A 26,566-nucleotide genomic window follows, 5' to 3' on the forward strand; every position below is an offset into this window, starting at 1 on the left:
ATGGTGGTGGCGTGGTGCCTTCTGGACTGCTGTGCATTTCTCATTCTACCCCATCAACCACTCAACCTTGCCTCTACTGCTCTGGGATATTGGTATATTCCCATAAAGAACATGTTCACATCATAAACAGAGGCACAGACCACCACATTGCAAAGTCAGCAAACAGTCTGCTGCAAAAGCAGTGTCATTGTCTGTTAGCAGTTCTTCTGGCACACCGCATTCATAGAACACCACCTTCAGCTGTTCAGTGGAATTTGCACTGGTCTGAAGCCTCAGTTGATACCAGATAGCAAACCACGGTGGCTCACAGTCAATAAGGGTTAAATATGACCATCCATTGCAGAGTGATATCCAAGGTGACTCTTAGCCACACCTTCACATCCAGGCTTCCCTTCCTTCACTTTACAGATGCTAGGTCAATGGACTGGCACACGTCACAGTTGGCGATGATAGAGTACACTCACTGCCTCGTGGCTGCTGGGTTGGAAAGCTTCACAAAATACAATGAACATTTCACACCTGTATGACCCACAGAATGACGTATCTATGCAATCTTCTTGTTAGTCACATCAATGGCAACTGCACACTCAGTTTGTGCAGTTGCAAGGCAGGTTACTGGTACCTACAGCCAACACTGTGATGCACCTATTAGACCGTCAGCCTTGTTGTTAGCAGAGGGTACAAGAGTAACCAACAGATGGAGACAACATTCCTTGACCAACAACATCACAATCCCCACTCTTCTCCAGATGAGCATCTCACTCACTGCCTATGGTCTTGAGCCATTTTCTCCCCAACAGGACATCAAGAGATTCAGTGAGGAAAGTTGCAGAGTCCATCAGCAGTTCCATTTTCCAACTCTGCCATATTGATGTGAGAAGAGTCATCCATGCGTAGACAGTAAGCATACTCAATGATGCACCCATCAACCTCAATTGCAAAAACAAGTGCTGCAAAACTAGTGTCTATCCAAACCTTGGCCTCATCACCTCTGATGTCCCATTGTCCTTGCACCGGGTAATTTTCTCTGACATTGGACTGTCCAAAGTCTCTTCAAGGAACCCTTTCAGCTTTTCATCAGTGATGACTTCATTTCATCTCTCTGTGACATGATTTGGTCTCTTTCATACAAAGGCAATTGTCACTCTCAACCAACCACACACAGGATAGTGGCTCACTAGCTTGCCGCATCAGTTGGCCAGGCACGTCGTCAATCTCATTGTCTCTCCTCCTAACAAGGATTCCCCACTCCTACTGAACTCTTTCACCTGCATTACAAGTCAACCCTGATCGCCTTTGGGTCCCTATAGGGTTCATTTAGGGAGAACCGATCAGGTCCCGAAGGGCGGCATTAAAAGTCACTCATATCAGGGACCAGTCAGTGGCTGGGGGCCCTACTTGGAACCAACCAATACGATAAACATCATCCTCATCATCATCATCATCATTTCGTTTAACGTCCATTTTCACTCTTCCTGAGCAGTTGGACGCTTTATGGCTCTCCTCCATATTCTGAAGTCAAGCCATTTTCAGATTAAGGCGCAAGATTTTGCAGGGTCATGCCCTTGCTAACCCAACCACCTATTTTAAGTGGTGGCCCTACCCTTTGCCTGAACTAAAAAGGCAAACGCTACAAGGCAGCAAGGGGCTATGAGGTGTACCACCCACTATTTCACCTATAGCTGGGACTGGATGGCCATTGACTCTGATAAACATGAGTTCATCTGCCCTTTGAATGGTCTTGTTTTCAATCCACCAGAGGGTTCAGCACACCCTCCTCACTGGTCCAAAACAAAACTAGTGGGGTCATCGGTTTAGTCGCTGACTACCCGACCATGCGGCTGGTTGAACTGGGTTACATGTTACCAGTAGCAGAGCACTACCTTAACTGCCCTGACCAGAGAGTAAACCAATACGATAAACAGATGAATAAAATTATTGAAATCATTGAAATTAACTTTTTCCACAGCCAAAGCATGTACAGTACCCTCCCGAGTTTCGCACTTGCTTCACTCCTAAGGTATAACGCTAAACTCGAGGATCACGAAACTCGGGATATTGAAAACATTGAAGAAGCGCTTATTCGTTCCGACCTGTGGAGCTGACTTTTTTCCCCCTTACTCCCTTGTTATCTCAAAATACGTACCTTGGAAAAAGGAAGAAAATGGGAAAAGAGAACGGATCGTTTTGAAGCCGCAGTTGAAGGCGGCTGCCTTGCGATTGGCTGACAGTTCTGAAAACACGCTTGTGATTCGCTGTGAGTCCGATGATGTCATCACTGGCGCTCACCCAATCAGCAGCCTCACTGCCTTAAGGTAGTGTCACACTGACAGTTTTCCTCCAACCGTTGGGGCTACGGGCAACACCCTTTCGTCCAACCAGGAGCGAGTTGTCAGCTGTCTGTAAGCTGGTGTCACACTGGGCCTTTTTCCTCCCACCGCATTGGCGGCAGCTAGGGCACCCAGCAACTCCAACTTTTCTGGGTGTGTGTCATACATGGTCAAGGTCAGTTGCCCGTATCCACAACGTAAACAAAGCACTTGCCCTGCATCAACATGGCGTCGTCTGCTAAAGTAAGGGCTGTCGTGGCTTGTGCTGCCATTACCCAAGTTATGGACTTGTTGCTGCAGTTAAATGGAAGGAAGAAGCTGTTGTGGGTGTGGTGTGTCTGTGGTTCCTCCGTGCCAGAAGTTCTCATTGTTACCACTGCGCATGTGCGGCCAACCCACCCATCTAGACTCCGACAACATAAACTCGTGGATCGAGTAACAACAAACACACACACACACACACACACACACACCAGACTCATCAGGAACCACGGCAGATGTTTTTGACAAACAAATGATTTCATCATTTCCTAGAGTGTGTTAGAACTTATTTTGTGAGTGGTTCTTACAAACCAAACATACCCAATGGCAAGAAGAGAGCAGTGTTAAAGACGTCTGCTCTCTTCTTGCCAAGAGCTAGGTTTGGTTCATGTGAGCCACTCACCAAATACATTCTGTCACACTCAAAGAAATGGTGAAATCATTTCTGTTTGTAAGAAACATCTGCCATGGCTCCTGATGAGTCTGGTGTGTGTCGCAGTGTGTGTGTGCCTACAGATGGGTGGGTTGGCCGCTCACACGCAGTGGTGACAATGAGAACTTCTGGCATGGAGGAACCACAGGCACGCCACACCCACAACCGCTTCTTTCTTCCATTTATCTGCAGCAACAAGTCCATAACTTGGGTAATGGCAGCACAAGCCGTGACAGCCCTTACTTTAGCAGACGACACCATGTTGATGCAGAGCAAGTGCTTTGTTTACGTTGTGGATGTGGATACGGGCAACTGACCTTGGCCGTGTGTGATGCACCCCCGGAAAAGTTGGAGTTGCCGGTTGTCCAAGATGCTGCCAACGTGGTGGGAGGAAAAAGGCCTAGTGTGACACCAGCTTATGGACAACCAACAACTCGCTCCCGGTCGGGCGTACGGGCATTGCCCGTAGCCCCAATGGTTGGAGGAAAACGGCCAGTGTGACACCGCCTTAAGGCAGTGAGGCCGCTGATAGGGTGAGTGCCAGCGATGACGTCATCGGACTCCCAGCGAATCACAAGCGTGTTTGCAGAACTGTCAGCCAACTGTAAGGCAACCGCCGTCAACTGCGGCTTCAAAACAACCCATTCTCTCTTTCCATTTTCTTCCTTTTTCAAAGGGACGTATTTTGAGACTCTACTTGGACAGGAGTGCCTCACATGCCCCCCCCCCTCCTCTACCCCCCCTCCCACTCTCCCCAACTCTGGTTTCATCATTTAATAAGTCTCTCTCTCTCTCTCTCTCTCTCTCTCTCTCTCTCTCTCTCTCTTTTACCCATAGCCTCAATGTTTGGAGGAAAACAGCCAGTGTGACACTACCTTTTAAGGTAGAGCGCATAACGCCGATGGTAAGTAGACGTGACCCGTACACATCAAAGCAGCACGAAATTTGGGGTGATAATGCACGGGTGATAATGCACAAAAGTCGGGATGGTAAGAATTTAGGACCAAGGGCCATATTACAAGTCCAACCCGAGAGGTTTTGGGTCCCCCAAAGGTCGGTTTAGGGGCCGTATTACAAGTCTAATCCGAGAAGTTTTGGGTCCCTACAGAATTCGGGATGAATAACTCTGTAGGGACCCGAAACTTCTCTGATTGGACTTGTAGTACGGCCCCTAGACCGACCGTTGTAGGGACCCGAAACTTCTCTGATTGGACTTGTAGTACGGCCCCTAGACCGACCGTTGTAGGGACCCGAAACTTCTCTGATTGGACTTGTAGTACGGCCCCTAGACCGACCGTTGTAGGGACCCGAAACTTCTCTGATTGGACTTGTAGTACGGCCCCTAGACCGACCGTTGTAGGGACCCGAAACTTCTCTGATTGGACTTGTAGTACGGCCCCTAGACTGACCGTTGTAGGGACCCGAAACTTCTGGGATTTGACTTGTAATATGGGGCTAAGCGTGAAACTCGACGATTGCAAAACTCGGATAGCGCGAAACTCGAGAGGGTACTGTGATTGTTTTTCATAATGTAAATTTCAAATGTCATTAACATTGGCAAGGCTGTTTTGTAATTATAAATGAGGGGGAAAAAAGATGGCATGAGGTCTGAGCTTGGCATTTCTGATGATCTCAGTTGGAAGAGTGGGCGCAGTCTCTCTCTGTCAGCCATTTGCACTTCTATCAGGCCCACACCTAACATAAGCTTCTGGATGATTTTAAATCATGTAGTGCCTTATGAAATTGTTATAATTTTATTAGAATAGGATAAAAGCATAAAATATACATCATACAAATGCTCAATTCAGGGTACTAGTATATGTAAAATTAATCATAATGTATGTTTAAACAAGTCCTCCCTGTTTACATTTTCTCTCACACATTGTTCAAACAGTGATCCGATCTCAGCGGTAACAGCTGGGCCCTAGCCACTCCTCCATTTCATTCATCTCTTAACCCCTTCGCTACGGCCCGGCTGAGAGCATGTTTTGAGGCATATCTGAGAATGCCGTGAGTGCCAATTTTGAAACAAGAACACTGAATATACCTAGATTTAAGCCATAAAGCTAAACATAATCATCATGTATAATATATCAGCATAAAGGGAATTAAATGGTGCATAAAGACAAACATAAATTCACTGATAATATTGAGGTGATACATAAACTTACAAGAAATATGCGGTACTATGTTGATCATTTATTCACTGAATTTTACTCCCTTATTTTAGTACTGATGGGTAGATAAGCTTGTGGGGAGAAGTGCAGGAGAGGGAAGAAATTAGAGTGTGGAAACTATCACTTCACACAAGCATGGACCAGCAGGGTGCATCATTAGGCTACCTCCCATGATATAGGCAACTCACATTCCAATGTAATAATAACGAAAGCTAAGTGAGGTATCGTATCATACACGACCCATATTCCGATAGCTCTTGTACAATATCTGGGAAAAAAATTACATAATCCCAGGAGAACTCAGCCAGGACACAGCATACACGTACTCAGATATCATCAAGGGCGGAGAGGACGCAGTAAATACGTCCTCGTGTTCAAGGGGTTAAAACCTCGGATAACAACCCAATAACACACCATCTTAACACGGTGGCAGCTTTGAAAGCATCATGAACACCCTCAAAACCTTAGACAGTGGTCATACACATACCTGCTGCTGCTGCTGCTGTGTGTGTCATCACATGATACCTCATACTCACGATGGTATTGTTCAGTGATTGCCAAAGTTTCTCTTCGATCATGTTAATTTAAAATGTGCTTTCTTAACAGTTTGAGAATAATTTCATGAAAAACATCATTAATTAATGTCATTGTGAAGAAATGGATGAAAATGTTTATGTTTTTGTTCATAGGGAAGTGGTGTGAGTGGACCCCCCCCACACATGAGATGCATACTCCATACGAGGGCGGACAAGGCTCCTGTAAATGGATAGCAATTGTGCAGGGGAGAAGAACTGGTGGAGATGGTACAGAACGCCCAACCTAGAGGAAGCTGATTTAGTAAGAGATGAGATATGAAGTTTCCAGTTGAGATTTTCAGTTAAGGATAGACCGAGGATGTTTAGTGTTGAAGAAGGTGATAGCTGGGTGTTGTCAAAGAATAGGGGATAGTTGTTTGGAAGATTGTGTCAAGTGGATAGGTGGAGAAACTGTGTTTTTGAGGCGTTGAAGGACACCAGGTTCCTCTTGCCCCATTTGGAAATAATAGGTCTGAGGCTAAGCATTCTGTTGCCACCAGCCTTGAATCGTTAAGTTCCTGAAGGGTGGGTCTTCTATTAAAAGAAGTTGAGTAATGCAGAGTGGAGTCATCGGCGTAAGATTGGATAGGACAATTCGTTTTGGAAAGATCATCAATGAACAACAGAAAGAGAGTGGGATATAGGACAGAACCCTGTGGGACACCACTGTTAATAGGTTTAGCGGAAAAACAGTGACCGTCCACCACAGCAGAAATAGAACGGTCAGAAAGGAAACTGGAGATAAAGGTACAGAGAAAAGGATAGAAACCGTAGGAAGGTAGTTTGGAAAGCAAAGATTTGTGCCAGACCCTATCAAAAGCTTTTGATATGTCCAGCGTAATAGCAAAGGTTTCACCGAAATGGCTAAGAGAGGATGACCAAGAGTCAGTTAGGAAGGCAAGGAGATCACCAGTAGAACGCCCCTTGCGGAACCCATACTGGCGATCAGATAGAAGATTAGAAGTGGAAAGGTGCTTCTGAATCTTCTGGTTAAGGATTGATTCAAAAGCTTTAGATAGACAGGAAAGTAAAGCTATAGGGCGGTAGTTTGAGGGATTGGAACGGTCACCCTTCTTAGGCACAGGCTGTACAAAGGCATACTTCCAGCAGGAAGGAAAGGTAGATGTTGATAGGCAGAGACGAAAGAGTTTGACCAGGCAGGGTGTCAGCACGGAAGCACAGTTTTTAAGGATAATAGGAGGCACTCCATCAGGTCCATAAGCCTTCTGAGAGTCAAGGCCAGAGAGGGCATAGAAAACATCATTTGGAAGAATCTTAATAACGGGCATAAAGGAGTCAGAGGGGGGATGAGTAGGAGGAATATGCCCAGAATCGTTTAGGGTGGAGTTCTTACAGAAAGTCTGAGCGAAGAGTTCAGCCTTAGAGACAGATTAGATGGCAGTGCTGCCGTCAGGGTTAAGGAGAGGAGGGAAAGAGGAAGAAGTGAAATTGGAGGAGATATTTTTGGCTAGATGCCAGAAGTCATGGGAAGAATTAGAAGAAGCAAGATGTTGACATTTTCTATTGATAAAAGAAGTTTTGGTAAGTCAGAGAATAGATTTGGCACGATTCCGGGCTGAAATGTAAAGGTCAAAGTTAGCGGGTGTTCGAAGGCTCTGGAACCTTTTGTGAGCTGCCTCTCTATCTTTAATAGCACAAGAACAAGCATGATTAAACCAAGGCTTTTTAGCATGAGGAGTAGAGAAAGAACGTGGAATGTATGCCTCCATTCCAGAGACAATCACCTCTGTGATGTGCTGGGCACACACAGAGGGGTCTCTCTCCTGGAAGCAGTAATCATTCCATGGGAAATCAGAAAAGTACATCCTCAGGTCGTCCCACCGAGCTGAAGCAAAATGCCAGAAGCATCACCTCTTCAGTGGGTCCAGAGGATGTACAGGAGCGATAGGACAGGATACAGAAATAAGGTTATGATCGGAGGAGCCCAATGGAGAGAAAAGTTTGACAGAGTAAGCAGAAGGATGAGAGGTAAGGAAGAGGTCTAGAATGTTGGGCCTGTCTCCAAGACGGTCAGGAATACGAGTAGGGTGCTGAACCAACTGCTCTAGATCGTTGAGGAGAGCAAAGTTGAAAGCTTGTTCACCAGGATGGTCAGTGAAAGAGGATGAAAGCCAAAGCTGGTGGTGAACATTGAAATCTCCTAAGATGGAGATTTCAGCAAAGGGAGAGTGAGTTAAGATATGCTCCACTTTAGAGTTCAAATAATCAAAGAATTTTACATAGTTAGTAGAGTTAGGTGAGAGATAAACAACAGAGATGTATTTAGTAACAGAATGACAATGAAGTCTTAGCCAGATGGTAGAAAATTCAGAAGAGTCAAGGTCGTGGGCACGAGAGCAAGTGATGTCGTTGCGCACGTAGGCGCAACATCCAGCTTTGGATTGAAATTTAGGATAGAGATAGTAGGAGGGAACAGAGTAGACATTGCTGTCAGTAGCCTCAGAAACCTGTGTTTCGGTGAGGAAGAGAAGGTGAGGTTTAAAGGAGGAGAGATGGTGTTCCACAGAATGAAAATTAGAACGAAGACCGCGAATGTTGCAGAAACTGATAAGGAGGAGGTTCGAGGAGTTATCAAGACACCTCTCAAGTCGGCAGCCAGAAGGGAAGTCCTCCCTGGGGGAATTTATGGTCCCCCCCCCCAGGCGGGGACTCCGAGGCTCTGTAATTTTTCGCCATTTTGAATTTTGAATTTTGGAAAAAGTTGTCTATGTTGTGTGAATGTAGTGTGGTGTAGAAAGAGAGAGGAACTGTCTTTAGAGAGCATGCTGAACTGCTCTCTGGTGTTGATGGGACAAAAGGGGAAACGGTTAGTGAGGACATGGGAAGGGTCTTTGGAGGGCTTCAGCACCCTCGCTTCCCATATATCCTCACCAGGAGTAGCTCACGCCCATTCGGCAGGTGTCTTCCTACCTACACCCGATGATCCTCGTACCCAAGGTCCTTCAGGTTTGACTAGTCACATGTTGTTAGTCCAAAGTTCTTAAGGTGCTCTTCTACATGTTTGACCTTGACGTCTTCATTTACCAGGTATTCATCTATGTTTGCTGATGTCCTCTGCTTTACAACTGCAGTTCAGCAGTTCAGCATCATCAACAGTGCCAAACTTAGGCCAAAATAAAGCCGCATCAGGCAATACCTCTAGCCTAGATGCGAGGAAATCAGCAGGACCAGATGGTATATCAAATTGGGTGCTAAAAGAGTGTAACCAGCAAATAGCTGAAAAGTTGAGCAACTTGATTAAAGTCTCACTAGCACGAGGGAAGGTACCGAGAGACTGGAAGAGGGCTAACATCGTCCCAATACATAAAGGAGGAAGTAAGGAAGACCCACTGAACTATAGGCCAGTGTCATTAACAAGTGTAGTAACAAAGATGTGTGAGAAAATTATAAAAAAAAACAGATGGGTGGAGTATTTAGAAGAAAACAGTATACAGTAATCCCTCGCCATATCGCAGTTCACTTATCGTGGTCTCGCTGTATCGCAAATTTTTTAATTGTATCGTATCACAGATTTTTCGCTATATCGCGGGATTTTGTGGTAAAATAAGCATTTTCTAGCCTAAAAAATGAAAATGATATAAATCAACGTAAGTAGGAACAGCTCTAAATAAGCACCTACGTCACCCACCTATTTCTTTTCTTTTTCCGTTGCAGACTATTGCGCCGTTAGGCTGTTCCCTGGTTCACTCCTCCTCCTTCCAAGTTTCTCTCTCTTAATCTCTTTCCCTCCCACTCACACCCTTTCTCTCCCCCTCTTTCCTCACCTTTACCTGACCCTCCCTACCTCTCTCTTTTAATCTCTTTCCCTCCCACTCACATCCTTTCTCTCCCCCTCTTTCCTCACCTTTACCTGACCCTCCCTACCTCTCTCTTTTAAGCTCTTTCCCTCCCACTCACACCCTTTCTCTCCCCCTTTTTCCTCACCTTTACCTGAAGCTCCCTACCTCTCTCTTCTTTTCCTGTCCCATTTCCTCCACTAGTTGGCAATTTTAATAGCAAAGAGGTTGACTGGGAGAGGTTTGAGAGCAATGGTAGTGATGTGGCATGGGGGAATAGATTCTTGAATTTAATGATGAAAAATTTGATGATACAAAGGGTGAAGGAAAGCACTAGATATAGCAGAGACGATGAACCGGCAAGACTGGATTTGGTGTTGACAAGAGAAATTCACGTGAAGGATGAATTGAGGTATGATTGCCCCCTGGGAAAAAGTGATCACGTGCTCATAGAGATGGAAATGGAGGAGGAAGGAAGAGAACAAGACGAGACTTATAGAAGCAATAGATTAAACTATAGGAAAGCAGGGGTGGAACACCTCAAGAAGTTTTTTGGTGAAATGGATTGGGAAGAGTTAATGAGTACAAGTGAAGTTCAAGGAAAATATGATATTTTCATGAGGGCGTACAACACAGGTGTTATGAAGTTCGTACCAAAATACAGACCGAGGGAGAGGGCTAAAAAGGACTGGTTTAATGCAAGATGTGCAAAGGCAAAAGAAAAGAGAGACAAAGCGTGGTCAAGATTAAAAAGAAACAAAAATCAAAGAAACAGAGAAGACTTTAAGGCAGCGAGAAATGAGTACGTGAAAGTGAGAAAGGAAGAAGAGAAACGATACGAAAAGGACATTGTGGAAAAGTGTAAAGAACAACCTAAACTATTTTATAGATTTATAAATGGAAAAATTAAATCAAGAGAAACAATTGAAAGACTGACTGAAGAGAATGTAGAGATTGAGGATCCCAAAGGCAGGGCAGAATTATTTAACAAAAAATTCCAGCAAGAGTTTACCAAAGAATCATTATTTAATGAACCACAAGAAAACAACTTAGATGTATATATGGAAGAGGTCAAAATAGATAAAGAGGAGATAAAAAAACTGTTGGGGGAATTGGAAGAAGGGAAGGCCGTGGGCCCGGATGGAGTTTCAGGTTTCATACTTAAAGAGTGCAGAAATGAGCTAGTTGGCCCGATATATGACATCATTAGGTGCTCAATTAAAACTGGCACAGAGCCTAGGGAGTGGAAGAGGGCAGAAGTGGTACCTATATACAAAAGTGGAAAAAAGGAAAAACCCCTAAATTACAGACCAGTGTCTCTGACCAGTGTAGTATGCAAAATATGTGAGAAATTAATAAAAGAACAATGGATGAGATTTCTAGAACATAATCTAATCACAAACAATCAATATGGGTTTAGGAAAGGCCGCTCATGTGTGACAAACTTGCTGAACTTTTACTCAAGAGTGACGGACAAATTACAGGAAAGAGACGGATGGGTGGATTGCATTTACCTAGACTTAATGAAGGCATTTGACAAAGTTCCACATTCAAGACTGCTGTGGAAACTAGAAAATAAAGGAGGATTGAGAGGGAAAATGAAGTACTGGATGGAAAGCTACTTAAGAGGATGAGAGATGAGAAGCCCTTACCTGACTCTCATTCAAGACCTCACCTGACTCTCCCTGAGGACCTGACATGACTCTCCCCACTGTCCCTCCCTCCCCACACCTTCTTGTTTTCATCCTCTCTATCTCTTCCTGTTTCCTCCACTACTTTTCCTTGTTATCCCTTCTTACATCCTCTATTGGTATTTTTTTCCTGACTCACTCGGTCCCTCTTCTCCCTTTCCCCTTCCGTATTTAACTAATTGTGACATAAAAGAAGTGAGCTACGCTCATATTGTCCTTTCTCTGAGTATTCTTCCGCCCAGCCAAACTAATTCCTGCGCAAAGTTTGTGTTTACGAAGCAAATGTCGAAAGTCGAAATAAGAATTATAGAATCATTTATTGGGACCGCATCGTAACAACGAAACATTGTAGGAAGTGTTTATAAGACTGTGGGAAAGATTTGTAAGAGTGTGGGGAAGGTTTATAAAGCCTTAAAATATATATAAATAATAAAAAAAAATATAAGGTCGCTACTTCGCGGATTTTCGCCAATCACAGGGGGTTCTGGAACTTAACCTCCGCGATAGACGAGGGATTACTGTATTAACAAGTAGCCAATTCGGATTCAGAGCAGGACGGTCTTGTGTAACTAATCTGATCAGCTTCTATTCAAGAGTAATTGATATAGTACAGGAAAGAGACGGTTGGGCAGATTGTGTGTGTCTGGACTTAAAGAAGGCGTTTGATAAAGTACCACACAAGCGATTAATATGGAAACTTAATAATGTTGGAGGTCTGGGTGGTTCAATATTGGATTGGATTATGGACTTTTTGATGAAGAGAGAAATGAGAACAGTAATTAGGAATAATAAATCAAGCTGGATGGAAGTCACGAGTGGAGTCCCCCAAGGATCGGTGTTGGCTCCGATTATGTTTGTAATATATATTAATGACATGACAGAAAGGGTGACAAGCTATATGAATATGTTTGCTGATGATGCTAAAATAATGAGGAGGGTGGCTAATGAAGATGACTGTGTAGCCCTGAGCCAAGATCTCAACAGAATAAGCGAATGGTCACGCAAATGGGAAATGACATTCAATACAGAGAAGTGTAGCGTGATGGAGTTTGGTAAGAGCAGTACACGAATATCGGGGAACTACTCTCTGAGTAATGAAAGAATCATAAAAAAACTAACTGAAGAAAAAGATCTGGGAGTGATCATAACAGACAAGTTATCCTTTGGAAAACATATAGACCAGATAACTGGGGAAACATACAATCTTCTTAGAAACATAAAAGCAGCATTTACATATTTAGATGAAGAAATGGTGAAGAAACTAACAACATCGATGATACGTCCAAGACTGGAATATGCAGCATTAGTGTGGTCACCGAGATTGAAGAAAGAAATTAGAAAGTTGTAAAGAATACAAAGAGCAGCGACTAAATTACCGGAAACTCTGAGAGAACATACTCATGAAGAAAGACTGGAGAAATTGGGACTAACAACACTGGAGAGAAGAAGAGAGAGAGGGGACCTAATAGCATTGTACAGGATACAAGAGGGATTGGAGAAATTGGAGAGGGAAGACCTAGTGGTACGTGACAAAAGTGTGACAAGAGGCAATGGTAAGAAATTGAAGAAGCGACTGTAGGAGAGACATCAAGAAATACAGGTAACTCTCGATTTACGCGAGTTTGGTTTACGCGTTATTGAAATAACACGGGGTCCAAAATCCAAATAAATGTTTAATTTATACGTTTTTTTCACTTATACGCGATATATTATGGAGTGGCCACCAGATGTCTCATGCAACTGTACTCACATGGCGTCGAGGCCACACAGCTGAGCTCAGTTCTTCCCGCACGCCACTTGAACAACAAAACAGTACCCACGCTGCCATGCTACTCAATAATAAGGGCGGGCAGGTACCAGTACCAGTACCTGTACTAACAGTACCAGCTATACAGTACGGTACTGGTACCAGACTGCTCGGTACCAGTACCAATACTAGCCAGTCGCTCATGATGTCCCTCATTTCTTCCTCACATGAGTGAGGCTGAGACTGAGTGCCTGAGTGGATATCTCGGTGATATGGATATTCTCTCTCTCTCTCTCTCTCTCTCTCTCTCTCTCTCTCTCTCTCTCTCTCTCTCTTTCCACTGAATGAAGTGAATATTTATTTTTCGACAGAAACCTACCTCTTGTTTGATTTACATTGTTTTTGATTTACGTGATCTCTTAAAGGACACAATACTCACGTAAATCGAGTTACCTATACAGTTTTCCATACAGAAGCATAACAACATGGAACGGACTTGACGAGGAGACTGTGTGTGCAAAAACGATTCATGAATTTAAAGCCAAACTGGATAATAAGCATTATGGAAATGGGACAGCATGAGCCTAGTACGGCTCTTTTCCTGTTTTTCACAACTAGGTAAATAAAACTACAGTACCCTCTCGAGTTTCGTGCTCGCTTCGTTCCGAAGGTATAGCGCTAAACTCGAGGATCGTGAAACTCGAGGTATTGAAAACACTGAAAAAGCGCTTATCTGTTCCGACCCGTGGAGTTTTTTTTTTTTTTTTTTTTTTTACATGTGGACTATGGCGCCGGTGGACTATCCATCTGGGACTGATAGTCAGCCCCGAGCCCGTCATGGCGCAGGCAACTGTTTATAGCGGCGCCATTATAATTGGCTCATGCTGCCCCCCGGAGCTCACTTTTTTCCTCCTTTACTCCCTTGTTATCTCAAAATACGTACCTTGGAAAAAGGAAGAAAACAGGAAGAGAGAACGCGTCATTTTAATGCCACAGATTGGCTGAGCTCTGAAAACACGCTTGTGATTCGCTGGGAGTCCGATGACGTCATCACCGGCGCTCACCCGGTCAGCAGCCTTGCTGCCTTGGGGCAGTGTCACACTGGCCGTTTTCCTCTAACCGTTGTGGCTACTGGCAATGCCCGTACACCCATCCAGGAGCGAGTTGTTGGTTGTCCGTAAGCTGGTGTCACACTGGGCCTTTTCCTTCCCACCACGTTTGCGGCAGCAATATCCAGCAACCAACAAGCACTTGCCCTGTAGCGACATGGCGTCGTCTGCGAAAGTAAGGGCTGCCACGACTTGTGCTGCCATTACCCAAGTTATGGACTTGTTGCTGCAGTTAAATGGAAGGAAGAAGCTGTTGTGGGTGTGGTGTGTCTGTGGTTCCTCCGTGCCAGTTCTCATTGTCACCACTGCGCGTGAGTGGCCAACCCACCCATCTAGACTCCGACCACATAAACACGTGGATCGAGTAACAACAAAGACACACACACACACACACACACACATCAGACTCATCATGAACCATGGCAGATGTTTCTCACAAACAAAAATGGCTTTGGCATTTCCTAGAGTGTGTTATAACTTATTTGGTGAGTGGTTCATACAAACCAAACATACCCAATGGCAAGAAGAGAGCAGTGTTAAAGATGACTGCCTTCTTCTTACCAAGAGCTAGGTTTGGTTCATGTGAGCCACTCACCAAATACGTTCTAACACACTCAAGAAATGGTGAAGTTGTTTCTGTTTGTCAGAAACATCTGCAATGGTTCCTACTGAGTCTGGTGTGTGTGTGTGTGTGTTGTTATTCGATCCATGTGTTTATGTGGTTGAGTCAAGATGGGTGGGTTGGCCGCGCATGCGCAGTGGTGACAATGAGAACTGGCATGGAGGAACCACAGGCATGCCACACCCACAACTGTTTCTTCTTTCCATTTAACTGCAGCAACAAGTCCATAACTTGGGTAATGGCAGCACAAGCAGTGACAGCCCTTACTTAAGCAGACGACGCCATGTTGATACAGGGCAAGTGCTTTGTTTACGTTGTGGATGTGGATACGGGCAACTGACCTTGGCCGTGTGTGACACACACCAGGAAAAGTTGGAGTTGCCGGTTGCCCTAGGTAGTGTAAACACGGTGGGAAAAATAAGCACTGTGTGACACCAGCTTACGGATAACCGTGAACTTGCTCCTGGTTGGCCGTACGGGCGTTGCCCGTAGCCCCAACGGTTGGACGAAAACGGCCAATGTGACACCGCCTTAAGGCAGTGAAGCCGCTGATAGGGTGAGCGCCGGCGATGGCGTCATCGGACTCCCAGCGAATCACAAACGTGTTTTCAGAACTGGCAGCCAATCGTAAGGCAGCCGCCTTCAACTGCGGCTTCAAAACGACCCGTTCTCTCTCTCTCTCTCTCTCTCTCTCTCTTGCCATAGCCACAATGTTTGAAGGAAAACGTCCAGTGTGATACTACCTTTAAAGGTAGCGTGTGTGATGCCAATGGTAAGTAGACGCGACCTGTACGTGTCAAAGCAGCGAAAAACTCGGGGTGATAAAGCACGAAAGTCGGGATGGTAAGAATTTAGGACTAACCGCGAATCTCGTGGATTGCGAAACTCGGATAGCGCGAAACTCGAGAGGGTACTGTATAGCTATTTTGATGACAGGATTAGTTACCCCTGCAAAGTAGTAGAAAATGAATGTTAATGAAACTTGAAAAGATGTAAGCATCGATTTATGGTAGACAGCAATATTTCTTAGTACCTTTTTTAACATATTTCTCAAATATTTCTATTACTGTATACTATTTGCCAGCTCAGCAGCTGCCTAATTTAATTACATATCCTTAGCAATCAAAAAAGTGCAAAATCAGACTATGAATGAGTGACAAGATTAATAAGTAATGGTTTTCTAATACATTGTATATGAAGAGAGCGAACCAGATTGTATACGCGGTGCATTGTAGGTAAAAAAAAATGCTTAGTAAGCTATCCTTATTATATAGGTTGAGCCACTGTAACACCCATATACAGCACAAATCATCATTTTCACTGAGAACGCTGCGGTTAGAACACAGTGAAGTGAACCAGTTTCCTGCCCAGCACCATTTTGTACATGTGTGACGTCATCCGCGGTGCATTGTGGGTAAAACAAATGCTTAGTGAGCTATCCTTATAGTCTATAATTCTTGGCCAGGGGAGACCATGAACCGCGTCATAGATGGTTTTACCCGCATGATCTGAACATACGGTTCTGAAACCATACCACGTCGCAGGAAACCGCACCTTACGAATCCGCGTCATACGCGATTTGACTGTATATTCAAACATAATATGATTGACAGAAAGTAATTAACATCTATTTCTACCTGAAAGTAGGTATACGGTCCCTGAAAGTCAAGATCAAGACCAAGAATGCCAATCAAACGTAGCATCCCCATGTGATTAATTCCCTCAGTAGCTCGGCGAAAGCTACCGCCTCCACACTGAACAGTGACTGAACCTACCAACCAGCCCTTTTGTTTACCATTTCAAAGTCACAGGTCCTAGGGGTAAGAGCACTGTAATTCTTCAACCAACAGTGGAACACAGAGAAGAGCACAGAGCAACACACTGTATCAAAGTCATAACTGTAAGTAAAGTGGCCAAATGTAATACTGCATATACATTAAGCTTAGAGAAAATCCAGAGCATCTTACATGGCGGGAAATACGGTATATTATAATTGCAATCCTGTATTCCCACCATTTTTGTAAATCTTGTTAGTTTTGTTTCAGTGATCCACATTACATCAGGTTTTACTTTGTTCAGGTAGTCATTTCATTCAAGCTTCTTTGATATAAGTCTGCCAACATTAGTGTATGTTAACCTAAGTTTTTTTCATTCCCTTCTTCTTTTCCCTATTGTTTTGGTGTCACGGCGTGGTACCGTGACTATTTGTTTCCTCGTGACTAGGTCTTTGTTTTTATGATCATGATGATGTCTGGTCTGGGTAGTTAAAGTAGTGCTCTGCTACTGGTAACATGTAACCCAGTACAACCAGCCGCATGGTCCGGTAGTCAGCGACTAAACCAGCAACCTCACTGGTTTTGTTTTGGACCAGTGAGGAGGGTGTGCTGGACCCCCTGGTGGATTAAAAACAAGACCATTCTAAGGGCAGATGAACTCATGTTTATCAGAGTCAATGGCCATCTAGTCTCATCTATGGGTTAAATAGCGGGTGGTAAATTTCATAGCCCCTTGCTGCCTTGTAGGGTTTGCCTTTAACGTTCAGGCAAAGGCTAGGGCCACCACTTAAAATAGGTGGTTGGGTTAGCAAGGGCATGCGCCCGGAATATCTTGCGCCAAAAACTGAAAACGGCTCGATTTATTTTACGAGCCATCAAATGTCCAACCACTCAGGAAGAGTAAAAATGGACGTTAAACGAAATGATGATGATAGGTAATATTTTTCTCATTCATGCTGGGTCAGCATGAGCAAGCTTTTGTTCTCTCACCATGACAGGCGCGGAGCCTTTGTTGACCTGGGCGCGCAGCTGGCAGCCTGTGTTGCCAGTGTGCATGATTGCCAGTTCTTTCTCTACGTTTATTTGTCTCCTGCTGAGTAGCTCGCTGTGTTATGTACTTGCACAAGTTAGTTACGTATTCTGGCAGTGTTAACTATATCTACCTGTGGTAGTTTTTGTTCACTGGGCTGTCTTTTCCGAGCAATGCTTGCTTCTGTTCAAATGGAGGGGGGGTGAGCTGCTATTATGCCTCCCTCCCTGGCCATGAGTGGCCAGATGTTGAATTTCTTCATTGTTAAGATTTTCTTAGTTGAGCCCTGTGCTGTCACATTGTGTGTTCCATTGTATTCTGGCAAAGTGTTGTGGCTGTATGTGGTTAGTAAACTACAGGTAACTCTCGGTTTACACGAGTATTGTGTCCTTGAAGAGGTCGCGTAAATCAAAAACAATGTAAATCAAACAAGAAGTAGGTTTCTATCAAAAAATAAATATTCACTTCATTCAGTGGAGAGAGAGAGAGAGAGAGAGAGAGAGAGAGAGAGAGAGAGAGAGAGAGAGAGAGAGAGAGAGAGAGAGAGAGAGAGAGAATATCCATATCACCGAGATATCCACTCAGGCACTCAGTCTCAGCCTCACTCGTGTGAGGAAGAAATGAGGGACACCATGAGCGACTGGCTAGTATTGGTACCAGTACCGAGCAGTCTGGTACTGGTAATGTACCATATAGCTGGTACCGTTAGTACCGGTACCTGCCCACCCCTATTGTTGAGTAGCGTGGCAGTGTGGGTACTGTATTGTTGTTCAAGTGGCGCACGGGAAGAACTGATCTCAGTTGTGTGGCCGCGGCGCCGTGTGAGTCCAGCAGCGTGAAACATCTGGTGGCCACTCAATAAAATATCACATATAAGTGGAAAAAACATGTAAATTAAACATTTATTTGGATTTTGGACCCCACGTTATTTCAAAAACGAATAAACCAAACTCGCGTAAATCGAGAGTTACCTGTGCATGTTAATGATATGATAGAAGGAGTGGATAGCTATATGAGTCTGTTTGTCGATGATGCTAAGATAATGAGAAGAGTGAAAAAAGAGGAGGACTGCTTGCTGCTCCAGAGAGACCTGGACACAGTGTGGGAGTGGAGAAGGAAGTGGGAAATGGAATTAATACCAAAAAGTGCAGTGTTATTGAATTTGGAAAGAGTGGAATGAGAGTAGAGGGACATTATAAGTTGGGTAAGGATAAGTTAGACAAGAAAGAAGAAAAAGACCTTGGAGTGATGATCACAGAAAACTTGTCTCCAGAAAGACATGTGAATAAAATATCAGCTGAGACATACAACCTGCTGAGGAACATCAGAGCAGCATTCACATACCTTGATGAGGACATGGTAAGGAAATTAACTGTGACCTTGATACACCCAAGACTAGAATGTGCATCAGTGGCTTGGTCGCCATCACTTAAGAAACACGTTAGAAAACTGGAGAGGATACAGAGAGCGGCAACAGAAATGGCACCTACAGTCTGAGCGACCTGCCTTATGAAGCAAGATTGCTGAGGCTGAACCTCCCTACATTGAAAATTAGAAGAGAAAGAGGAGATTTAATAGCAGTGTATAGGGTGATGAATGGTCAGAGAAATTGGACAGAGATGACCTTTTGATAAGAGAAGAGAGAATCTTAAGAGGAAATGGAAATGGAAAAGGAATTTGTAGAAGAGACATCAAGAAGAACAGCTTCCTGCAGAGATGTGTGGGGGTCTGGAATGGGCTGGAGAGGGAAGTGGTACAGGCTAAGTCAATAAGCGCATTTAAGGCCAAATTAGACAGAAGTAGTTGGAAAGACGGGACAGCACGAACATAGCTCCGTTCCTGTAAATCACAACTAGGTAAATACAACTACTAGGTAAACACACACACACACACACACACACACACACACAGAAGGGGAATGAAAATGGTGTAGGTAGGGAGGGGCAGAAAGGAAGAGTTAGATCAGGGCTTTGGTCAGGATATGATCTGACTCAGGTCAAGACATGACCTGACTCTCCCTTCTGCCCCTCCCTCCCCCAACCCTTCTCATTTCCCTTTCTGTATTTACCTACCTAGTTTTACCTACAGTACCCTCTCGAGTTTTGCGCTTGCTTCATTCCGAAGGTATAGCGCTAAACCCGAGGATTGCGAAACTCGAAGTATTGAAATACATGAAAAAGTGCTTATTGGTTCCGGCCCGTGGAAAAAAAAACTTTTTTTTTCGACTTGACTCCCTTGTCACCACAATTTTTTTCGACTTTACTCTCTTGTTATCTTACAATACGCACCTTGGTAATAAGCAGAGAATGGGAAGTGAGAACAGGTCGTTCTGAAGCCGCAGTTGAAGTCGGCTGCCTTACAATTGGCTGGCACAGGGTTGCCAGATTTCCTTAGTGGAATTATCGTACTTTTCCCTCAAAATTATCGTTTTTCCCTTCAATTTATCGTACACTTATATCGTTTTTTTGGCTAAATTATCGTATGTATTTTTACTACTAGAATTACACATGCTAAAATGCTAAAGTAATTTCATTTAGACTGATGATTATATTAAGGTGAAAACTTGAAAAAAATAGTGAAGTCATGAACATTTATTATGGTTAAACATTGACATTTCTCTTAGAAATAAGACAATAACATCTTTACTTGATATCAAAATAGGCTACTTACACCATGACATTTCTCTTAGTAATAAAATTATCAAATCTTCACTATATATCAAAATACCTACGTGGGACTAAATATGAAGTATCTAACTCAAAATCTACATTTTCACTATATAAACATGAATAATTTTAATGGATACATCATAGGTATTCAAGATAATTAAAATACTGACATGGAACTAATTAAATATTGGTATATAAGTAGTTAACTTAAAATCTGCATTTATCCCTGCATCCATGTGAATGGTTTTAATAAATACATTAGGTATTTCCCTGTTGAAGATAATGTGGATTAGCATGGTTTTAATAAATACATTAGGTATTTCCTTGTTGAAGATAATTGTGGATTAGCAGTCTGGCATTTTAGGAAATAATGCACACAAAATCAAGACAACATAACAAAAATTCTAAGCATTATGCTTTAAACTTTAGGAAAAATACAGATTTCAGATGTTTTTCTGCTGACTGATCACAGTTTACTATTATTTTCTAGTGATTTTCTCAAAATTATCGTACTTTATCGTACAATTTGACCAAATTATGGTACAAAACGTACGATAATGAGAATCACTATCGTATATCGTACTTGGGGCAAAATAATCGTACTTGTACGATAATTATCGTACGAATGGCAACCCTGGGCTGGCAGTTCTGAATACACGCTTGTGATCCACGTGGTGTCGTCTGCTAAAGTAAGGGTGGTTGCTTGCGGTCACCCGTGGTACAGTTGGACAAACCTATAGTTTCTGGTAGTTTTCTGTGTTATGGTATAATCTGCTACCTTTTTCTGTTATAAATCACTAACATCATGATTGACTTGTCAATGCCTATTGAACGTAAACCGCCGCCGCAATCACAAAATAGCTCGCAGAGAGGTTCATCTTGCTTACTGCTTCCTTATTTCCTTCACCGCTCACAAAGACCACAAGCGGACAAAAAAGAACAAATCCAGGCAATTTAACACTTTTAATGCTGTGTATTCCCACAGCACACATGCGTGGTGGAAAGCAGGATAACTAATTTCATCGTGGCGATATTTCTCGCAACATCAGCCAGTGTAGTGGACCTTCTTCTTTTGACCTGTAACGCTTTGTATCGTTTCTTAGTTCCTCCTTCTCCACACTCTTATACTTCACAACATGCACTTAGGGCTGCTTTCACAGTCATTTTGTTTGTTTTGATCGTTATCAATGGCGGCGATCACCGCTCTAGTATTTCCACGTGAAACTGGCCGATGGGTAGTGATGTGATGTGATGGTGTCGGAGGTATTGCCTTTACAACGGCACCTCGTGGTGGCTGCGGGGTTTGCCTAGCCCCGCACCTTACAACACACTCTCAACACCTGTCGCTTTCTCTGCAGGCCAATTTCACGTGAAAAACTAAAGTGTCGATCGCCGCCATTGGTAACGATCAAAACAAACAGTGACTGTGAAAGCGGCCCTTAGTTACTTAACAGTGCGCACTTATACACTTCACCCTGAACTTCAGTGTTTTTCTGTTCTTTTCTTTCCCTGATTTTGCTTTTCTATGCCCTTTTGCTATTTTCCACTGTTACTTTTCACCGTCGCTGCCATGCATTACAGGTCAAAAGAAGAAGAAGAGGAAAACAACACCGGGAGATCTACAATTTTCATAGACTTGATAAAAAAAATTTGGACTGAGGTTCCCCAGCATGGGGTGTTCTCTTATCTTGTTAATCAAGTAGTAAACAAAGCAGCTCTGCCAGTCCATTTTACGAGTCTCTTGGTGGGCCATCTTCCACTGCTCCTCACTCCTCAGCCACTGCCGTCGCCTGTTTGTTTCCATGCAGCCGTTCGGTACCCACGCTCGTATTCACAATCGTTTTCCATTCATACGGACAACCAACAACTCGCTCCCGGTTGGGCATATGGGCAACCGTGGTTGCCTATAGCCCCAATGGTTGGACACCGCCTTTTAAGGCAGCATGCATGACGCCGAAGGTATGTAGACGCGACCCGTACATGTCAAAGCAACGCGAAACTCGTGGCGGTAATGCGCGAAAGTCGTGATGGTAAGAATTTAGTACTAAGCGTTAAACTCGAGGATCGCGAAACTCAGATAGCGCGAAACTCGAGAGGGTACTGTAGTTGCAATTTTACAGGGCCTGGGCTTACGCTCGTGTGGTCCCGTCTCCGTATCTATAATTTTCCAACTTTTCCTTGAAGCTCTGCACACTCTTCGCCAATACTATTTCTTCACTTAGTCTGTTCCAAACCTCTATATTTCTTTGTGGGAAACTGTATTTCTGGATAATATTCAGGAGGTATGGGCTCTCTCTACCGCCGTTAATACTCACGTTTTCTGCATTATTTCTGTATCAGTATATAGTGTAGACCCTGTTCACTTCCGGAAACCATAAAAAATAAAAAAAATAAATACATAAAAAAAAAATTATTCCTGGACCCCGAGAGACATACACCCTCCCTTTATCACATACCGCGCATGACTGATTGTCGCAGAAGCAGTGCCACGGCCTCGGGCTGGTTTGCCATTAAGCAGTACGTAAGGTTAGGTTAGGTTAGGTTAGGTTAGGTTAGGATAGGTTAGGTTAGGTTAGGATAGGTTAGGTTAGGATAGGTTAGGATAGGTTAGGTTAGGATAGGTTAGGTTAGGTTAGGTTAGGTTAGGTTAGGTTAGGTTAGGATAGGTTAGGTTAGGTTAGGTTAGGATAGGTTAGGTTAGGTTAGGATAGGTTAGGATGGGATTGGTTGGGTTAGGTTGGGTTAAACTATTTTTTCTGGGTAATTTGTGGTGTTTTTTTCATGTGGAGATGGTTTTTTTCCGGAAATATTAGGATTGTGACTTGATCAAGAAAATTGAAATAGCCCCTTTCCTAATAGTTTCCGGAAAAAAAGACTATCTCCACTTGAAAAAGCACCACATTTTACCTAGAAAAAAATAGTTTGTGCCTGGAAATTCGAGAGCCCACATCTCCTGAATTATTACCGTATTTCTTTATGTCTCTTAAGCATCTTCCCTTCCTCAACTTTTTACTATGTCCTCTAGTATTCCTGCTGGAAGGTTCTTCTTTTAGTAGTAATTTCTCGTTATCCACTTCTTCCATTTTACTCAATAGCCTATATATTTGTATTAGTCTCCTCTTTCTCTTCTTTGTTCGAGTGTTGGCAAGTCCATTTCCTTTAGTCTCTCTTCATATGTCAGTCCCTCCAGTTCTGGAACCATTTTTGTTGCCATCCTCTGTATTCTTTCTAGTTTTTTTATGTGTTTCTTCATATGTGGAGACCATACTGTTTCCGCGTATTCTAGTTTAGGTCTGATCATAGTAGTAATTAATTTTTTCATAATTTCTTTGTCCATGTAGTGTAGGTGTGTGTGTGTGTGTGTTTGTGTGTGTGTGTGTGTGTGTGTGTGTGTGTGTGTGTGTGTGTGTGTGTCATGACATGACCTGACTCTCCCTTCTGCCCAGTGGTGGGATTCAATATTTTTAAGAACAGGTTCTCTCACTCCAGTACTCGCTAACAACAGGTTCTCTCACTATCACAGTCTCTAGAAGCAAACCATACCGATATGGTTAAATCCATGCACATTCTACTTTGAATAAATATTTTGTTTTCGTCATGTCAGCCTTGCCTCTTCCACTTTTTGTTTTATTTGACCCCATCCATCAGCATGACAATGTTGTCAATAACTATACGGTTGATCAGAATGCATCAAAAGTCTGTTGGGCTTATTTTGTGTCTCGGTCTTATGCCTATACTCAGGGGCGGATCCAGAAAATCAATTTGGGGGGGGCCCGATGGTAAAATTTCCTAAGTTAGCGACAGCCTCAAAACAGTGAAGACCAATGAATAGTGATGGCGGTTCTTTGTTTAAAATCCGCAGCTCATGAGCAATCAACACATATGTAACAAATGATTTTTTCTTGTATATATGAATATATATATATATATATATATATATATATATATATATATATATATATATATATATATATATATATATATATATAATTTATGTATATATAATTTAATATATATATATATATATATATATATATATATATATATATATATATATATATATATATATATATATATATATATGGAGTGCAATTAATATTTAAGCATCCGACCAGTGAAAAGGCAGATCTGAACAGGTAGAAATCATCACCATACAAGCATTCTAAGAAAACTAAACGTTTATTTTGATATGTAAGCAGCAAGGGTGATCATAATACAGGTCATATATAAATTACAAACCTAATCTTTACAAAAAAAGAGTAAATATGTAAAATTAGACACAGCTGAAGATAAAATGGAATTCTTGTAGGGCTTCTTTTACATGGGATTGAGGTAACTCATTTGCAAAGATTGGCTGATCTAAAGAAATATATTTACAAATTTCCAAGTATTCAACAAGTGCCTCACTAAGCAAAGAGTAGTTGGCGTTTTTTTTCGCCTAATTTGCCGAACTGTCAATTGAAATGGGGATATCATAGTGGACACAGAGGAAGGCAAGTCCGTTCAGGCGCTCTTGGCCGACGGTACTCCTCAGATAGGTTTTCAGCCTTTTCAGTGCTGAGAAAGACCTCTCTGCTTCCACGTTGGAGACTGGAAACGTCAACAGAGTTTTCAAGAGAATGGCGAATTTGGGGAATATGCTGGTGCTGGCGTGTGCCTGGGCTTCTTTGATAGTTTGGAAGACCGGAACAGATAATGCCCAGCGCTCCGCTTACGCCTTCACGAGTGTCAGGGATTCGATGTCGAGCTCGTAGAGCTTCGCCGCTTGAAGCACAGCCACAACATCCGTTTCGGGGACTTTGAGGAGTTGCTTGAGCTGAAGTGCGACAGGCACTGTGTCGCCGCCGAACCGACTCTTCAACTCAGCCAAGACGTGGTCCACGAACAGAATGTACACCGCCCAGCGGTAGTAGGTGCTCCTCAGCATTCTCGCACAGAACATTTGATCGCTGGGTCTGTCATCCACAGAGTCGTGGCACAGGGATGGTGTCATGCGATGACCCCACCTCGACCAAAAGCTCTTCCGCTTTCATGAACACGTCATGGAAATGATTCTCCGCATCTGCTCTGAACTTGGCAAAAATGGTCTTGATGCCATGAATCGTGGCATAGGCTGACACCAGGTCGCCATCTTTTCTCTGAAGAGTTCGGCTCGGCTCGAGAGTATGCGCCAATATACACTCCACTACAACCAGTCCAGTGGTGACGTCAAGTTCTTCCTCGAGAAAAACAGCGATGACAGGCAAAAATTCAACAAAAACCAGCACTGCGTCATGCCTCTCAATCCATCTGGTGGGGCACAGGGGAACAAGCTTTTTGCACTTGGCCGAGATAAGCTTGACAACCTCTATGAAGCGGAGAGAGTGCATATTCAAGGAATGAACGAAGTTGTACACCTCGGTCAGTGTTTGAAGAGCAATCTTCACTTCCTTGACGTCACACGCCTTCGTCAGTACTAGATTCTGCCGGTGGTTAAAGCAGTGGATTGGCTAGGCCAGGGTGTACTTCTTCATGAGTACTGCGGCACACCCTTTGAATTTTCCCATCATGGCACTTGCTCCATCGAAACCAAGTCCCCTGCACTTGGCCATGTCCAATCCGAGGTCTTCAACGGTGCGCAAAAGGAGTCAGGCTAAACCTTTACCGGTGAGGTCTTGGGCATACACAAAGGCAAGGAAGTCTTCCCTTATTTCCTCTTCGAAGTGCCGAATGATGATAGTGGCCTGCACTAAAATTCACTCTCTGCTTGCGTGTGAGGAATAAGGTCACAAAGATATTTTCCTAGGCCTTTAAATCTTGCTCTATAATATTCAATACAGGTAACTCTTGATTTACGCGAGTATTGCGTTCTTGGAGAGGTCGCGTAAATCAAAAACAATGTAAATCAAACAAGAGGTAGGTTTCTGTCGAAAAATAAAAACCGTATTTTTCAGCGTATAGCGCGCACCTTTTTCACATAAAAAATGTCTGAAAGTTTAGCCCTGCGCCTTGTACGCCGAATGTACAAATTTTTTATGATTTTTTTCTTCTTTGGGGTGTTTTTAAGGGTCTTTTTTGTCTTATCCAATAACGGCAAACTTTCCTTTATCATTTTATATCATCCTTCATAGTCCGTAGCTGTCTCATAATATGTTACCATAGAATAAAATATCGCGTATAAGTGGAAAAAACGTGTAAATAAATTTTTTTTTTTGGATGTTGGACCCCGCGTTATTTCAAAAACGCGTAAACCAAACTCGCGTAAATCGAGAGTTACCTGTATACGATTCCGTAACATAAATGCTGAAAATAAATAAAGAAAATCCTGAGTTCTCCATAAATGCAACAGAAAGGTACCAGTTTTCTTTTTG

General features: G+C 43.2%; 1 protein-coding gene and 1 long non-coding RNA gene across 11 annotated transcripts in view; one reads left to right on the top strand and one right to left on the bottom strand.

Annotated features, from left to right (window-relative positions):
• LOC126983880 (uncharacterized) overlaps positions 1–18,103 on the top strand; it is a 43,392-nt gene extending 25,289 nt beyond the window's left edge. Inside the window, exon 2 of the long non-coding RNA XR_007736280.1 lies at positions 17,987–18,103. This is a non-coding gene — a long non-coding RNA (uncharacterized LOC126983880). The remainder of the gene's footprint in view (positions 1–17,986) is intronic.
• The window catches only part of LOC126983793 (adenylate cyclase type 9-like), a 418,782-nt gene that overhangs the window by 324,573 nt on the left and 67,643 nt on the right, over positions 1–26,566 (bottom strand). The window lies entirely within an intron of this gene.

The sequence above is a fragment of the Eriocheir sinensis genome, chromosome 5 (genome assembly GCF_024679095.1).
Source record: "Eriocheir sinensis breed Jianghai 21 chromosome 5, ASM2467909v1, whole genome shotgun sequence".
Classification (NCBI taxonomy): Eukaryota; Metazoa; Arthropoda; class Malacostraca; order Decapoda; family Varunidae; genus Eriocheir; species Eriocheir sinensis.